The sequence below is a fragment of the Sciurus carolinensis genome, chromosome 15 (genome assembly GCF_902686445.1).
Source record: "Sciurus carolinensis chromosome 15, mSciCar1.2, whole genome shotgun sequence".
Classification (NCBI taxonomy): Eukaryota; Metazoa; Chordata; class Mammalia; order Rodentia; family Sciuridae; genus Sciurus; species Sciurus carolinensis.
Genome location: NC_062227.1, coordinates 67,648,956 through 67,667,199, shown reverse-complemented (window position 1 = coordinate 67,667,199; position 18,244 = coordinate 67,648,956). Strand labels below are relative to the sequence as shown.

At 46.2% G+C, this 18,244-nt stretch overlaps 1 protein-coding gene across 2 annotated transcripts in view; it reads left to right on the top strand.

Moving 5' to 3' along the window:
• Positions 1–18,244, top strand: part of Rnf152 (ring finger protein 152) — a 97,684-nt gene that overhangs the window by 27,133 nt on the left and 52,307 nt on the right. Inside the window, exon 1 of one of the 2 annotated variants that reach the window (XM_047526581.1) lies at positions 2,672–2,951. The exons of the other annotated variant lie outside the window; for it this stretch is intronic. The gene's annotated coding sequence lies outside the window, so the exon portion shown is untranslated. Of the gene's footprint in view, positions 1–2,671; positions 2,952–18,244 lie in introns of those variants that run through there. 2 annotated transcript variants of the gene reach the window in all.

The window sequence follows — 18,244 nt, the reverse complement described above, 5'->3', positions numbered from 1 at the left end:
CTTCAGTTCTCAGGTCCAAAGGTGCCTTGTTCAGCTGCCCTCTCTGGCCACCCATTTAAAATTCCCCTCAACCCACACTTGGTCACCTCTTTCCGTGCTTCATTTTTATTCCTTACCTTTTTTACTCTCCAACATACAACTTATTTTAATTACTTATGTTGTGTATTGTCTGCTTCTTCCATTAGAACATGCATTCTGTGAATGCAGGGATTTGGGTGTTTGCTTCTCTGCCTGGCCCTCCTGGTACATGGTCAATACTCAAGATCTGTTGTATGAATTCATGCATATTTGGCTGGGGCCCCCTCCTCATAACCCTGGTTGTCCCAGACCTGGGACACTGCCTTGATTCTCTCCCCCACATGTAGGTAGTGTGTGGGTCTCGAGGGTGATGGCAGATTCTCCAGCCACACTGCTTGCCAGCCGGCAGCTCTGAACACCGCCTGGTTCTAGCTGCCTTGTTCCTGGAACTTTCTCACTGCAAGAATCTGTTGTGACACGTTCTTGCCTGTTCCTCCCCTGACTCAAACTGTTGCCGCCTGCCCAGTGCTGGCCTCCAAGGAGTCTTAAGAACCGGCCCATCCCAGTTTGCCCCAGTTAATTAACCTTCTCTGTGTGACAACTTTACAAGACTGGACAGAAGGCAGAACACCCATGATGCTCTGTGAATTAAAATACCAGTCAGTGGAAATGAATAAGGGTGGAGGCCTTTATTCCACGCATACTGAATTTTTAACATCCCCTCCCCCAAAGAATTGTCTTTTCATTTGTGGCAGAAAAAAAAAAAAAAAAAAAGGGTTGAAACATGTGGGAATAATTACTGAACCCTGAAATTAGCTTCTTAAAAGTAACCTTGAAAGTTATTCTTATTTTCCTGGTAAAACATTTTTTTAATAATTTTTTTTAGTTGTAGATGAACATAATACCTTTATTTTATTTATTTTTATGTGATGCTGAGGATTGAATCCGGTTCCTCACAGTGCTAGGCAAGTGCACTATCACAGAGCTACAACCCCAGCCCCTCCTGGTAAAATCTTGGGATGTTATAATTCACCTTCCTTGCTGGCCAGCATCTGAGCTGTCAATACCCTAATTAGCTTCTCATTAAAAATAATTTTTTTTCTGCCCTAAAGTTGAGGCTTAAAATAAATCTCTGAAGACTTACCTTAGGCTTCTAAGATGCGCATACAGCTTTCACACCTCTGCAGTGTACAAGAGAGGTGATAACTTGGGGGAACAAAGGCACAGAGATCATTCAGGGGACCCTATAGGAGGCTGTGCTTTAATGGGGATCCCAGAGTCCACTGATACCCTTCAAGTTGTATCTCTCTCCAGGTGACCAGTTTTCTGTAGGTGCTTACTAACAGTATTTGGAAACATCGTCAACAGGTTGTATTTGTGGTACAAGACAAGAAGGGCTGCTGGGAACGATGTAAGTTTTAGTAGACCACACATAGCCCCCAAGAGTTCATAGAGTTTTATTATCAAGGCAAAAGAGATCTGCTGAGATACTTAAGGGAGGGAACATGGGACTTAGGACCTCAAGGCAGTTCCAGTTCAGGCAGCTGAGAAGAGGCTGCCTGCTTTGCTCTACAGCACAGGGGAGGGATCATCAAACCCAACCCTGGAGCTGGAGGCCCAGCAAGGTTGGCAGGCTTAACTTTGACAGAGTCAGGGTTTCAGGTTTTCATTCTGCAAGGAAATCCTTTAAAGAGGCACCAAGAGGTCATGAAAACCATCCTTTACCAGAGGCCTTCCTCCTCCATTCCCCTGCTTTAGTAAGCTGAGGATGCAGGAGACAGTCTAGATTTTCTTGGGAGGGGGGGTACAAGACATTCTAAACTTGTCCCTAAGGTAGGAGTTGGCTTTTGCTTGTGGCTTTGTAGTACTGGAAATCCAGTCCAGGGCCTTAAGCATGCTAGGCAAGCACTTTGCCACTGAGCTACACTCCCACCCCAGAAGTTATATTTTAAGGTACGGAATAGAGTGGGCCCTGAGTTGGGTTTTAAGGTGGAGGAAGCGGGTGGGAAGGGGGTGGCTCCCAGGTCTCAGTGGTTCGCGCTTCCACAACCCCCTAAGATTTGTACCTCTTTGCTTCTCTATTCTCTGTACCCCATCCACCCTCACCCGAGGGGTCCAGGCGTGAGATGTCCATTCAGATGCATCCTCCCCTCCACCAAAGCAGGATCCGGCCTGGGCAAGACTACGTGAACTTTTAAGGGTAGCCAAAAACTAGCTGCGGTGACACGAATCCTGGGCAGTTTCTGGAAACCCGACGATCTAAACTGCTCCCTCACACGGTCAGAAGACGCAGCATGGGCCCTCCCGGTGGGCCGCGGTCCCCACTTCGACCCGCCCCTGCTGCCCCGGTGCTCGGCCTCCTTTCACACCTGATCGCAGCTCAGGTCCTGCTCCCGCGCGGGGAAAGGACAACGTCGAGGTGCTGGTCCAGGATGGGCACTTGGGACTAGGTCCGGAGGGCGCGTGAGGCAGCCGGCACCGCTCACCCCTGGGAGGTTGGCGATCCAGACCTACAGCCCGAGGTCCGGGACGAGCGGATGGGCGGGGTGGGGGAGGAGGTGGAGCCGCCGGGGAGGGGCGGTGCCGCGGGAGCGGAGCCCAGCCTCCCGCCCCCACCCCCTTCGGTGTCTTAGTCTCGGCGGTGACACAAAAAGCTCCCGCTCGGTGCCGAGCGCCTGGCGGCGGTGTCCGACCGGGGACGCGGAGGGCGGCGGGGCAGGTGGGGCGCCGCCCGAAGAGCCGGGCGTGGAGCTGAGCTGCAGGCGCCGCCGCCGCGCTGCCCGCGCCGCCCCGCAGCCCGCGGCGGGAGGAGCGGGCGGCCGCCGGCTCGCGGCGCGCGTCTGGCTGAGCGGGGCGGGCGCGCCGGGACCACCCAGCGATGCTGCCTCCGCCGCCGCCCGTGTAGCGAGCGCCCGAGCGGGCTGCGGAGGAAGGTCAGTGAGTTTCGGTTTGTTGCTCTGCCCAGTACCCTCCCGGCGCGCGCGCGGAGAGAGGGGCGCGAAGGGATGTCTGCGCCCCCCAGGCGACTGCGGCCGGGAGGCGCGAAAGGGCAGCGGCCGCCTGGTGTGTTGGGGGTACCCTCTGGGCAGTGACTGGGGCGGCGGGGCCGCGGGAGCCCCGGGGAAGGGAGCGCGGGGCCCGGCGGGCGCGGGGAGGTGGTCCCGGGAGTTGCGTTTCTCCCGAGCGCTGGCTGAGTTGGGCGCGCGGCTGGGGCGGGGGAGCGGCGCTGGCGGCGGCTCCGCGGAGTCCTCGGATGCCCCCTGGAGCTCCGGTCCCAGGGAGCTCGCCTCGTGCTCGCGCCGCGCGCGCCCTCGCTGCGCCCCCAGCCCGCACATGTCCCTCGCTGGTCCCCTCCCAGTCCCCTAGCCCTGCGCCTTCCCTACCCCTTGAAGTTGCCCCGGGGCCCCTCCTGGGAAAAGAGGGTGCAGCGGCGGGCCAGACGTTGGGGGTCTTTTGTGCGGAGTACAAACGCCTGGGGCGCTTGCTCCTGGAAGGACAGCGGCAGGACAAAGCAGGATGGACTCGAGGGGTGCTGCTAGAGCAGCTGCTGTCTCCGATCCGGCTTATGGTGGGGATGTAGTGGGGGGAGCGCTGCACGGGTTTGGAAGGAGTAGAGACATCAGCAAAACAGAGTGACAGTGACTTGATGAGGTGGCGGACAGGGGCAAACCAAAGAAGGATGCTTGCGAATGCAGCGCTGGCGTGTCTGGGCGGGTGACCAGGCATCCCGCATTCCCATATGACCGGCTTTACCTAGTGTATGTTGTTAGCGTATCTTTGCCCCAAGATGGTATTCTCCGCCTCTCGGATTCCTTCCTTTCTGAGGGATTACTGTTGCTAGTATAGGCAGTGCCACAGGAGAACTTGGGGGCGGGAGAGACTGCGGAGGAGGGGGTGGTTATTTATCCTAGAGAGACAATTAGGATCTGTTACGCCCCCTCCTCTCCCCGCCAGCCCTCCACTCCTCCACCGCTTTCTCCCAGGACACCCAGTCCGACACCGCTGGCCAGGGAGGGTGCCTGGATTTCTTTCTGTGCTGCGCGTATCTAACCCTTACTGCATGTATTTCACTGCAGGCTGAACAAAGCTCAGTCTCAATTGTGCTTCCTGCTTGTCAGCCTCTTGCCTCCCAAATGCGTACCATTTTCACTTGATGTCATCACGTAGAAGGGAGTGAAAGGAACTCGGTGACAGATTCAGGTAACCCCCACTAGTCTGGGTAGCCGTCTCTGGGTCATTTGGGCCCACAGTGCTGGCACAGGGCTGTTTGGTGTTTTCTGCATCAGCATCGTTCTCATCGGTGTGAAGGCCCAGGGGCTGCAGAAACACTTGCTTCAGAGAAATACATTGCAAATGACTTCCTACCTTCCTTTTGAAGAAGTCATTGGGGAAAGGATGCATTGGGGGTTGTATATATCCACCTGGTTGATGGGAATTTTGATACTGTCAGTACAAAGGCAGTGGTCTCTGCATGTGGGGGTTGGACAGAAGGTGGTGTTCCATCTATGGTAATTTATTTTGACTTCGGGTTATAGGTGGGTGTCTTTTATTGGAAAGGTGTCATGGTAAGGCTGATATTGTTAAGGCTGATTATAAATTTGACCAGTGCTCAGTTAGGGCATTGGTCAAATGCAGTGACCTTCTTATGAAGTAATGCCTTTTCCCTACCCCTTCATTGTCATAGTTTGCAAAATCAAGAGAGCCTGTTGGCAGTAAGTTGCTGGGAGGTGGCAGTGAGGGTTGTTGGGGGACCAGAAAGAATAGAGAAATCAGAGCTTTAGTTAAGTTTCCATTTATATAGCCATGAACCTTTAGACTCTCATTCTGCATTTTATCTTTAGGTTTTTGGTTCTTTTCCAAAAACTGGCCTGTTCCTGTTCTTTTCTTTCCAAGGATAGTTCTGTTTTGATGTCAACCTAACCAGATTTGGGGTTATCTGATAAAGTGCAAAGAAGTGCAACCTTCAGACTTACCGGGCACCTTGGCATTGGCATTCTCTACTAGAGGACAGAGCTCTGCGCGTCCCACACAAGTAGCAGGGAATAAGAATGGTTATGGAAATGCATCCAGGTTTTCTTTTAGAAAGACAGATTGCTGAGGGTCAAAGGCTTCTGGCGTGCCTTTTTGCAGTGTAGCAGCAGCAGAATAGCAAAGTCCCTTTACCCCCTCCCCCCATTTCCTTGAAAAATAAAGTTTGAAACTTGACAGATTTATCATTCACCTCTAAGGTAGTTTGGTTTTGAAAGGTGACTTTATAAACAGAGTGACACTAGCATTTATCCTCCTGCTCAAAGCACTTGATAATCACTAGGAGAAGCTGGTGAATTACCCAGTCCCGCTGAAACAAAGACCTGTGCTTTGGAAAGATGAGATTAGTAATATGGTGCTAGGATAGAGATATTTTGACAAGTGATTTTTATGTCAGCAATAATGCACGGTGTGTACTGTGTTGTTGAAAGAAGAAAACCCACGTGATGGGATAATAGGGAAGGTAATAATGCAATAGAAACAAGGGTGTGGTTTTTTTAAATAGAAAAAATAAATACCTCATACACAAAATTCCACATGGGAAAACAACTGCCTGCACATGTAAATGCTTGTCCAAGAACAAAGATAGCCACAGTGCAATGTTAGGTTTCATTGTAGTTTTAAATGGTGTACAGTGATAAATCATAATAAAGTGTTGTACTGATGCTTAATTTTTTTTTTTTTTTTTTTTTTTTTTTTTTTTTAGAAGGAGGCTCCCCATCCCCAGGTGTCTGCAGTGGTGTGTTTAGCTTTAGCACAGGAAGTAGCGACTCAACCTTTGGCTCCTGTGTCTTTCTGTAATGTGAATTCATTTATTCACCAGTTGTTTATGGGGCATCTGATAGATAATGGGCTCTGTGAGAGGTGCCAACGCATGGGGGTGAGGGGCAGAGGTACAAAAAATGAATCACCTTCAGGGAGCTTGTAGGGAGATGGAGAAGTGGAACCCGATTATGATCATGTTCTGTGGAAGCTGGAGGGATGAACAGAGTGGAATTGGACTTCCCAGAAGGGGACTGTGCTTAGCTAGCTTCTGTGAGGAGCTCTTTTCTCCCTAGCTGGCTGGGACTGTAGTCAAGGTGTCACAGTCTTCAAACTTGTCAGCTGAATCCCACAGCAATGGCTAGGCTCCACCATGGTTGGGAGGCCATTGTGTTTTCTTTTTCCCTCAGAGGGGTTTGAACCTGTCTATGCCATGGGCACCCTCCACTTTTCAAGGCATGGTACAGTCCCTGCTATACTTAAATTTTGAAATAAATTCTGCTTTTTCTATATTATCAGATTTAGAAAACAGATTGGGGGTTCCTCTTATTTTTCTTTTTTGAAATAGTGATATATCAGTATGAGAGGTCAGTTGTGCTGCAGTAACGACTACCTCCGTAGCTCAGCGCTAAACACAGTTTCTGTCTTTCCTACTCTGTTTCCGGTGTGGTTAGCAGGTGGGTCCTGCTCATTGTAGTCACTCAAGGACAAAACTAATGGAGCCTAAGGGTGCTTGGGCTTGGGCAATCACTGCAGCCCTGGAAAGGAGATGCTGCAGGGTGTCACTCTGGCAGTTACCAAAGGAACACACACTGAACCACAGTTCAACATTTCTTGCTTGGAAAAGGGGAGAATAGGACACAGGTGAGCAGCGCTAGTGGCCCCAAAGAGGTTCTAAAATATATTCCACAGGGCCCAGCTTAGTGTTTGGAGGCACTGGGTGTTCTGCAAGCAATATGCTCACATGATATTTATTAACATGATTGCTAGTAATCTTTTTTGCCTCTGAAGTAGCAGGCCAGTAGGTATTTCCAAGGTGGATGCTAGGAGGCTGCGCACCTAGCATTATATAATAGAGAAGTGCCGTGTACAGACTTTCTCTCCCTTACCATCTGCTTCTTGTCTAAGACTTCCTGAGTTTTCTGAGAACAATCCAGGGTAGAAAAGGAGTGTCAGGCCTGGAGTCTCCCAAGAGGTGGTCTCTGCAGCAAAGGCTACAGGGCAACAGATAAGACTAGAGGGAGCGGGGATGGGTTTAAGGCAACCTTGGGTCATCTTGTTAGTTTGATATTTAGAAGACAATTTGAAAGAGGCTTTTTCTAGTTACAGGAATAAAAGAACACCCAGAGTTATAGGACACGTATTTATGTGTTAGCCACCATGTTGGCTGTGAGGGTGGTACGTTTTAAAGCCTTCCTTGCTGCATGTCCCTAGAAAGAGCTGGGTGCTATGGAGAGTGATGCCAGGGGGAGTGGATCAGGCACCTGGCAGCCTGTAGAGAGAGAGAATGCTTTGGGAGAGCTGGTCACTTAAATGTTCACTTTGAGATAACTGCATGCATAGGTTAGAATATTTAAGAATTGTTTAGTTCTTTAAGCAAATGCCTGCAATTGAACAGGAGAGTATTGCTTCTGGCTCAGTAATCACCTTGGTGAAGTCATTTTTATAGCTAGCTCTCTGGAAATAGAAGCAACATGGTCAACTGACCAAGTTGGCCTCTTAGTCCCAGTGACTGAGGGAAAACAAACAATATTAACTGAAGGATGCAGAGGCCACCCTCTGGACCAGCTTCAATTGAGTGACAAGATATTGCGCTTGAGAGACCTCTGAGTTGGGAGATGAGCCCCTGGGAGAAGCAGGCCCAGACCACCCAAGAACCAGTGCAGAGTGCTGGGCTGGACTGAGTGAGGGTGATGCAGACTAAACCGGGAGGAAAAGCAGGCCCAAGGGACTGGTCTTGAAGTATATTTGGGACACTCCAAAATTCATTTCTGTATTTTCGATTCTGAGTCCCTGCCTCCTGAATGTCATACCAATGCTGGCCATTCAGGTTGAGGGCACCTGTGGCGTGAACGTGGTTCCTGGTGCTGCTTGTCACAACCTTGCAGAAACCGAAAAAGAGGAGGAATTGTTTTTTTTTGCTCCTTCCTGTGGCTTGGCCAGTTACATCGTATGTCCCAGCAGTCTGCTTCCTTGATGGAAATCACAGTTTGGATAAAATAAGTCCTTGTATATGTTCAGTTTCTCTGTTTCTGGTTGACTCACTGTCTTTGCAGGATCTAAAGAGAGGCAGAGAGTGTATGCTGATGAGTCTCAAGGCCATGGTTTTTGGGCCTAGACATCCTGGGGATGCTGAGGCCCCAGCAGTGTCTTCTTTCTGGAGTTGTGGGGGCTGTTTATGATCCACTGAGAGTGGAAGGACTGAATTGGGAAAGACGCCTTACATACCACTGATGTATTGATTCCTGCAAAAATGAAACTGTACAAATATCCTGGGTGATAGAGCCTACTCTCACATCACACAGGTGTCCTGGGGTTCAGACCTTTGTGCAGAGAAGTCAGTCAGATGAAGATGGGCCCCTGGCGGGAGCAGAGAATCACAAAGTAGAATCTCCAGGTGTTGTGTTTGGGGCTTTTGTTTCTGCTCCGCCTTCTCATCTCCTTCCCACCTACCAGGGAAATGTAACTTGGCTAGCCCAGGTTCCCTGTATAAATGCAGATGACAGTACTGACCCTACTCCTCACTGAGGTTCAACAAGAGTTGATGAGATTTTCTAAGAGCTTTAACAGACTCCAAAAAAGGGAGCCTTGTTGTTAATGTTGCTGTTCTGCTTGTTCGCAGATTAACTGTCCATCTTTGTAATAGTTCCCACGCCCCCTTGATTTCCGTCTCCACTGCCACATCCTAGCTGAGAACCTTATTTCTTCCTGGGCTATTACAGTGGGCATCCTCACCTCCTGACTTTCCCACCTCCATTGCCACTCTTACTCCAGGAGTCTGTTTAAATGGTCATTCCCTCCCTGGATAACCTTTGGCACCTCCCGGATTTGGGTGGAAGAAAGCACTTATTCTTAAGTCTGTCTTTTAGAGTTTTCCCTAGCAAGCACCAAACTTCTTTCCAATCCTGACTTTTACTCTGCTTGACTTTATAAAGCTCCACATTAGCTGGGATGGTTAATCCAAATGCTTTGCATAACCCCTGTTTTAGTTCTAGCACCTTCTGTGGCCTGAAATGTCAGCCTTCCTCTTCTTCCATCCTATTGTTAAAGACTCAGTCCAGCTTTTAACTCCTCAAACAATTAATTAACTTGAGCACTTAGCCCTTAGCAATCCTTTATTACTGACAAAATTGCTTCTGTTTAATTTCACTCAACATCCGTTCATTCATTCATACTCCTTCATTCATTCTACCAAGAACACTTGTCATAGGATAGATTGTCTTATAAAATTCCCTCAGGTTGTAGTGTCTTTCTGTTTAATTGCAAAGAAAAGAAACTCATTCAAGCTAGTTCACATAAGGAGGTGTTTTGAAAAGACATCCTGGGACACTGTCACCAAGTCACACGTCCCAGGAGTTTCAGTGCGTGGGAGCCTTTCAGCCATTGCTTACCCAGTACCTGCCTTGCTGGGGGAGAGGGTGAGGGCTACATCCGCCTTTCAGATTTGAAGACACATAGCAGTCGAGACCTGGAGGATTTCAGTTCCCTCCCGAGCTCCCTTCAAGGTGAGAACTGAATGAGGTTTGATTCCATTTTGTATTTGCCACCATATTTATGCACAGGAAGGGCTCAATAAATACTCAATCATTGATGAGTCTTTGATGATGAGTCTTTGACAGCACAGAAAATGATTTTGACCTACTGTGACAAAGGAATGATAGACACTTACCTCCCTAAGTTTCCCAGGCTGACCTTGAACTTCCAATCCTCCTGCTCTGCTCAGCCTCCCTAGTAGCTCGGATTACAGGTGTGCATCATTGGGCCTGGTGGCCTGTAGTGTTTTGTTTTTTTTTTAAACACATAAGGGAGTTTATTAAGCAAACAGAGTGTCTCCCTGCAGGGTAAGAGAGAAAATGAGAGGAAAAGAGAAAGGAAAGAGAAAGAGCGTGCGCTAGAGAGAGTGGAAAAGCGAGGAGGGGGGAGAGAAAGCATGAGAAAAGATCTGGTCTGTAGTCTTAAGGAAAGTTAAGAAGAAAGAAACTTAACTTTTAAGAGCTTCCTGTGCTTGCATTAGTAATGATTAAATCTTGAATCAAATTTGAGTTACTAGGCTGCAGTGTGCATACCAATGGTTGGGAGATGAAAGTTTTCATTGAAGGTCATTCTAATAAAAGCTATTATAGATAGTCTGATTTTTAATGTCTGTTTGTCTGCTACTTCAAAAAAAAAAAAAAAAGAAGAAGAAAAAGAAGAAAGAAAAAGAAAAATCCTCACTCACTCCTCTAATCTTCCTCGGTTACATTTTGCAGATTAGGACTTGCAACCCTACTGGGTCATCCCCATGCTAACAGAGCAGGCATTGATGACACTTGATATGACCAGGTGACAGCTATAACTACCACGTCTACCCTCGTAATTACCTCATGGGCATCATTATCTTTGTGACACACATCTATGTCACTTTGCCTCTTATTTTGATTCTGAAATACTCATTCACATGATACTCTTCTTTTATGCCCAAAACATTTGATGATTATGGAGAGTGTTATTATGAAAGAGGGAAATATATCTATCTGCTTGGAGAAAACAGCTAGGAATACATTAGTGCTAAAAAACATTCCCAGTTTGAAGGATAGTGAATGGAGCTGAGATAAATGTCTCAAAAACAGTCATCGGCATGATGTTCTTTTGCCGTTACTTTGCTCTGGGGTAGATTTGCAAATTGCTTCCTTGCAGGCTACTAATATGAGATTAAAAGTGCCAGAGAGCACATGAATAAATCTTCATACTTTGGAGAATTTGCCTCTTTGTTTCATGAGGGAAAGGATTACTGTCACTTCAGGTGAGTGGTGGCTAATTCAACCATGCAGGTAGAGTCAGCCTTTACTGGGGTGAATACCTCTCTGTCCACTCCTGCCCCATGACACCGATACTTTAGGAACCTAAGGTTGGGAGTCGTCTGTTCACCTATGGTGGTAGGTAAAATAGCATTTGAAACACTAAGCATCAATGAATAAATTATATATTTGTTACAGTGGTCCACTTTATGCTTTGGATATATCCCTTGCTGCTCTAAAACAGACATGCTTTTTTTCTCTTTCCTGACCTTCTCCTCCCAAGTATCTTCTTCTTCCTTTCTCCTTAGTCTTTCCACCCTAATCTCAGGAAACAGGATTCCTCTGAATCACCTCTTAAAAAATCCTCTGCTCCCCCTGATGGGCAGAATCACAGGCTTTGGGACAGGAGTTCTCTGTGTTTCTCCTTTGCTAGCAAAGCAATAAAATTTTTCCTTCTTCTCAAAACCTTGTCTTCATTATTGGATTGGCATTGGAGATTGAGGACGGAGCTTTTGGTAACCTACTGAGTGAACAGTTGTATTTGAATATGAAGTGCCAGGCATAATTCTAACAAAATCTCCTTGCTATAGCTTAATGTATGTATGTATATCAATCTTTTTTGTAATGGCAAAGTTGAAATGGGAGAGAACAAAAGAAATGTATCTGATACTTTTCTCTCAATTCTTGATTTCTTTACCTTATAATCTTACTTCGTCCTGTCATTTGAGTGATTAAAAACATGGAATTTTTAAAGTGAGATGCCTTTGGGTTTAAATCTCAGCTCTGCCATATGATTTTAAGTAAATAGGGTCTGACTGACTGAGCCTCAGTTTCTTCATCTGCAAAATGAGGGAGAATCGACCTCGTTGAGTTCATTGTGAGAATAAGAGACAATTTATATATGTGTTTAGTGAATTACACCACACACCCTAAGCACTAAATAAATTGCAGCTACCAGTAACTGTGCAGTTCTGGAAATATCCGGATGAATAGGCCTGATCTAACCTGAAGAATCCTTTAAGCTAGCCAAGGAGGTGACCACATCTAAATAATTATAGCCTTCAGTGTTTATATGGGGATTTCTTTTGTATGTCATTGTCATTGAAGCCTTTTCATTGGAAAATCTCTGTGAAGCTTTGCTTAAATGGTCAGAGTTTAAAATGATAGTTTTCTCTGGAGGAAGCTGGAGAGAGCTGGAAGGAGCCGGAGGCAACAAGTCTGAGATTTGGAGGAAGCCTGGGGGCAGCCTGAACTGGCCTTGAGGCTCCCAGACTCCTTTCTCTTATGGCCTGACTCTTCCCTAACCCTAACCAAGTGAAGGGCATCATATAATAGACTACCCTTTCCAAAAGTCTGGTTTCATGGGAGTAGGGTAACCCCCAAATTTGCTCATGACCAAGGGTATACTTAGGTCATGGAACTTTCTATTTTATGGATTACTAATTTATTAATTTGTTGCCAAAAGCTCGGTCCTTGTCCTCGATGCCAATCCAGTAATGAGGGCGTGGTTTTGAGAAAAAGGAAAAAGAAGTTTTATTGCTTTGCTAGCAAAGGAGAAACACAGGGGACTCCCGCCCCAAAAGCTGTGATTCTGCCCATCAGCAGGAACAGGAGCTTATAAAGATGTGATTCAGAGAAAATGAGAATAGGGAGGAGAGATCAAGAAGGAGAAGATCAGGGAGGAGAAGGTTAGGGTTAGGGAAAAGAAGATCAGGGAGAAGGTTAGGGAAAAGAAGGTTGGGAAAGAAGGTTAGGAAAAAGAAAAAAACATGTAAGTTTGAACACCACAAGGGATATAGTCAAAGCATCAAGTGAACCCCTGTTACATATTTATTGGTACAGGGATTGAACTTGGGGCGGGGCGGGGGGGGCGGTTTAACCACTGAGCCATATCCCCAGCCCTTTTTTATTTTTTATTTTTTTTTGAGTCAGGGTCTCACTAAGTTGATTAGGGTCTTGCTAAGTTGCTGAGGCTGGCTTTGAACTTGAGATCCTCTTGCCTCAGCCTCCTGAGCCACTGGGATTATAGACATGCTCCACCGTGCCCTGTGGGATTTGACGTTTTAAAGCCAGAACAGTCTGAGGAAGAGTGGCTAAGTCAGCCACCTCACTTAGGAATCCTGTCTTGTTCTGTGAACATTGCTTGGTATGGGAAGAATGTGGACATTTAATACCTTCAGAGATACAGACCTCCTAAGAGAGGGCAGGAGAGAACAGGGTTAGGTTAAGTAGACGGGAGGCAATGTGTCTTTCCACATTTTGGAATGGGATTTTTTTTTTTTTTTATCATTACTATTTATTTTTTAAGGAAAGAACTCTAATATAAAGACAAACTAGCCTTACATTAAGTATACAGTAGAAATGTACAGGTAGTGAGATGCTTTAGTGGGTCCTGTTAAGCAACGGCAAATCACTGGGCTTGGCAGGGCTTGTGCAGGGCTTGGCTTGCAGTAGGCACTCAGTGAGGACTTGTTGGGATCAATTTATTCTTCAAAAGTAACTTGGAGGCTGCACAGGGAAGTGGGAGGGGCCTCTGAGACCCACATTCCAGTTCAGGCTGGGTTACTAGTCACTGGTTCGAAGTAGGTTGGGCCTTATCTCTCTGGGCCTGGGCACTGTCGATTTGACCATGCCTGCCTCTAGATACACTCTGGGCTTCCCCTTGCTGGGTGTCTGGAGTGTGTTACTGTATGAACTTGTGCTCTTTCTTTTTCTCCTTGGTGGAACCACACAGTGCTGGCAGACGAATTGCTTTGTCTTTTCTTCACAGCTAGGATGCTTCTGAAACCTGCCCAGTTGTAAACATGATGGTAGCGTGGCCTGGAGGCACGGTATGCATGGTACCTAGTGTTTTCTTCCTGAAGATTCCAGAGGAATTTTGTCATGAGTCTGTAATACCAGGTGGGGGCAAGAAGGGAACCAGTCCTGGCTGCACGGTATAACTGGGAGATATCTGGGGAGGAGGGACTGATGGAAACTGATCAGGCCCTCAGACGAGCCACAGATTCCCTGGTACTTAGCTGATGCCTCCAATGATAACCTTTTGTGTTCTTTTCCTCTTTGGGAAGTGAAAATGTTTTTCCAGGGCTATCAGGTTGGTGCAGGCAAAACCTGCAGCAAATTGCCAGCAACTATAATTTGTTTGTTGGTTGCAGTTGTGTAACTCATGCACAGAGCACATGAAGATGGGCTGGGGATATAGCGCAGTTGGTTGAGTTCTTGTCTCGCAAGCATAAGGCCCTGGGTTCAAATCCCCAGTACCGCAAGAAAAAAAAAAAAAAAAGAGCACGTGAAGATAACTGTGAGACATTAATGTCATCCCTCTCTGATCCCTCTGATCATTGTGCACACTGAGACACCGTGTTCAGTATGTTGCTGACCAGCTAGATTTCGTCACAGTCTATGACTTTATCTATGAGAAAGGTAAATAGCTTGTCTATGGCAGAGGCATCTTTTAGGCAAACAATGTATTTAGTAAATTGCTTTTATTTCTACACACAACATTGTTCAATAATTAGTTCAAAGAGTTAGCATTTCTCTGTAGTCAGTAGTTTCCTTTTCTTTCCAACAGTGGAGTCAGATCTATTAAAGTTAATTTTTCATACACCTTTGGCTTTATAACAAAATAATAAATACGGGTTTCGAGAACTGCATCTCAAGGCAGTCACACTGCCCTATGAGGTGCTTTTTAATTCGTGAGGAAGAATGTCTTCCTTAAGAGGGAATAAAAAAGCTGAGTGCACTCCTGTAATCCCTGGACTTAGGAGGCTGAGACGGGAGGGTTGCAAGTTGGAGGCTAGCCTCTGCAACTTAGCAAGACTGTCTCAAAATAAAATAAAACAAAATAAAATACTGGGGGTATAGCTCAGTGGTAGAAAGTTTACCTTGCATGTGCAAGGCCCTGGGTTCAATTCCCAGTACTGGACAAAAGTAAAAAACAAAGGAAAAAAGAATCTGTCCGTTTTCACAACATATCTCACCTTTTTTGTGGAGCCTGTCAAAGGATGCGGCTGTCCACGGACAGTTGAGATTCCTTGTAAATTAGGAGGATAGTGATCATTAATTTTGCAGTGTGAACCCGATTCAGCCTAGTTCTAGTTATCTCTTTCATTTGAGTTTGTTTTTGACTCTTAGAAAGGACACCACCCTCAGATCCTGATATCACTTTTAGTAAAGGCAAATGTGGTTTCACCTGGACCCCAGTCCTAGGAATGGGTTTTCTGCCTGCGACCTGGACATCCCACCTCATCGTACCGGGAAGCAGTTGTGAACAGGCTCACTGCCCTGCAGCTTTCTGAGTCAGCTTCCCTCATTTTATTGCTCCCTTGAGATTCTGACTTGTAAAGAAGCAAATTTCTTCCTTTTATGAGGCATTTTAGTGCTAGGTGACTGGTGTTGTTCGATATAATCTATAGCACTTAATAGCTAAATACACTTTGTTTTCCCAAAGCTGATCACAGTGAAAACAAGGGATGTAAAGAGACTGGATGGAGGGAGGAAGAGGGAGTCAAGGGATGAAGGCGGGTGAAGAATTACATAGGAGTGTGGCATTTTTAAAATTCAATTTTAGCTTCAAAATTAGGAATGACTGCTGTTACTTGTTGATGCTGGCTTCATAATTAGAAGCAGCTTGCTCAAAACAAATTGCAGTTACTCACTAATAATGTTCTAAAATGACATGGAAGGTCATCAGATATTCTCCTCCCAATGCCATGTTGGATTCTACAGTATTCTTTATAGCAACCAGAGAAACTGGGGGAAAGGGATGAGGAGGTAACCATGGTACCAGATATGACAGACAGTGTTTATCGTGTGCTGAGGGTGTTGAGCACCTCATCTGGAAGCTCAGAATGTGGCAAGACTAGGTGACTTGACCCAGTGAAGCTGCAGGTGTAAGATGAAGTGGAAACTTCAAAAAAAAAAAAGTTTATAACACAGTTTAGGGTAGGATCTGACTTAGTGCTAGTCTGCATTTGGGAACAAAGGTGGAGGATGGATTGGTCTCTCATCTTGAATCCGGTTGATATTGACTTTGAGCAACATCATTTGAAAGCACTGGTGTGCTTTTGGGAGGTTTGCAGAGATTCCACCATTCCCTGGACTTTGCCCTGTGCTCATTGATGTGGGCCTCTGTGAAGTCTGGGGGTGCAGACTGTTTCTGGAAGGGCCACTTGACTGGAATCCATTGTATGTCATATTAGAGATTCTGTCAGATCCTAGGAGCTAAGACTTCCATGAACACTATTAAAAAACTATATGAAGAAAATAGTACCTCCTCCTTTAGTTGCTGCTTTCCTCCCATAGTAGAGAATAGAATAGATCCCGTTCTTTCACATCCCCATTCCTTTGTTCATGCAGTTCCCTCTTTCTGGAACACTGGCTCCCCCTGCCCTTCCAACATGCAGATGGAGGGCTGTGGGTCTGTGCCTCCTGCAGGGCTTCCTTTGCCTCTCACCTGCCTCTGGGGCCTCCCCCTGCTCCCATAGGGAGAATTTTTTCCTTCCATTTGCTGGTTTTGGTCCCATTTCTCCCTGTGGGGGATAATCCTGCATATGATTGTTTCCTCTGCTCCACTATGAGTTCTCTGACTTGTTAAGAGTTTGGATGAAGGAAGGAAGGAAGGAACAAACAGGTCAGTGAGTAACTGTGGGCCTGGGGGTTTGCTGGGATTGATGAGCATGTGTGTTAGTAGCAGGTGATGGTAAAGTTGGGCATGAATAGCAGAGACTGGCTAGAGGCTCATCAAAATCTCAGCATTTTAACATTGGGGCTGGATAATTCTTTGTTGTGGGAAGACTGTCCTGTGCCCTGTGGGATGTTGAGCATCATCCTGAACTCTACCCACTAGATTCCTGTTACCCCAGTTAAATGATCAGAGATGTCTCCAGACATTGCCAGATGTCACTTGGGAGGTGAAATCATCCCCAGTTGACAAGTGCTGGGCTAGACCCCTTTCTGCATCTTGGTGGGGCCATCTGGAAAATTCTCATCCATGGGATGTGTGTGGAACAGGAGACAGTTCAGAGTGGATGTTTTTCATGCTTTCTGCCTTTCTGATCTACTGACCAGCTATATGTGTTTGTGGGGAGTCCAGGGAGTCTCTGAAGACACAACATGGAAGGAGCCTGGGACCCTGAGTGACCATGTGGAGCAGAATCTCCTTTTCCAAGCTGAATTGGAATGCAGCATGAAGAGATAAACCATTCTCGCATTAGGCCACTGCACCCTTGGAGTGTTCATCTTGGCAGTCAGTCTACCCACTATTCCTGACACTTGAGATAAAGTGACTGTATTAATCAGCATTTCATTGCTATGGCCAAAATACCTGATGGGAACAACGTAAAGGAGGAAAGATTTATTTTGGCTCATGGTTTCAAAGCAGAGAGAAACAGACAGACAGATAGACACACCATGTGTGTGAACCAATGCAAGAGAGAGTAAGGAGCCAGGGACAAGATGAACACTTCCAGGGCATGCCCCCAGTAACCCACGTCCTCCAACTAAGCACCACCTCTTAGTTCCACCACCTCCCCATAGTCCATTCAACCATGATAGATTAATCCTTTGATGATATCTGAGCCCTCATGATCCAAACGCTTCCAAAGCCCCACTTGTGAACATTTCTGCACTGGGAACCATGCCTTCACCACATGAACTTTTGGGGAACATTCCAGATCCAAATCATAATAGATCTAGCTGAAGAGCCATGCTAGTATTCCAGATATAAGGAAAACTAGGGATTCCAGTCTTGTGAGGACAAAAGAACAGGTTGTTCTTGTGTAGCATCTGTTATTGCTATAATTCTTATAATTTCTATATTTTATAAAAATTAAGACAAAGTTATAAAATGTGAATTTGTTATTCTTAACTCTCTAATAATTTTGACCTATGAATAACAGGTACCTATGAACTACCAATACTTTTAGTGAAAAGCAATAAAATATCAAGCATATTAGCAGTTTTTATTTTATTGTGTAGGTATGTGAGTGTGTGGCACAAGATCAAGTGGAGATATTTGTGGCGATGTATATTTGATACATTTTTTTCTGGGAAAATGACAGATGTCGATACCCTGCAGCCACAACTGTTAATAAATAAATCACTGTATAATGTGACAGTTTTTGAAACGGACTCCTACATGCTTAGTCCAACTGAATGCAGTGGATTAGCGTCCTTTTAAAAAACGGAACAGAAAAACCTGCTTATCAGACTAAATTTAGGGAAAAGTTCTAGATTTCTTTCTTTCTTTCTTTCTTTTTTGGTACCAGGGATTGAACTCAGGGACACTTGACCACGGAGCCACATCCCCAGCCCTAGTTTGTATTCTTTTCTTTTTTTTTAAGAGACAGTATCTCACTGAGTTGCTTAGCACCTTGCTTTTTAGCTGAGGCTGGCTTTGAACTTGCCATCCTCCTGCCTCAGCCTCCCAGGCTGCTGGG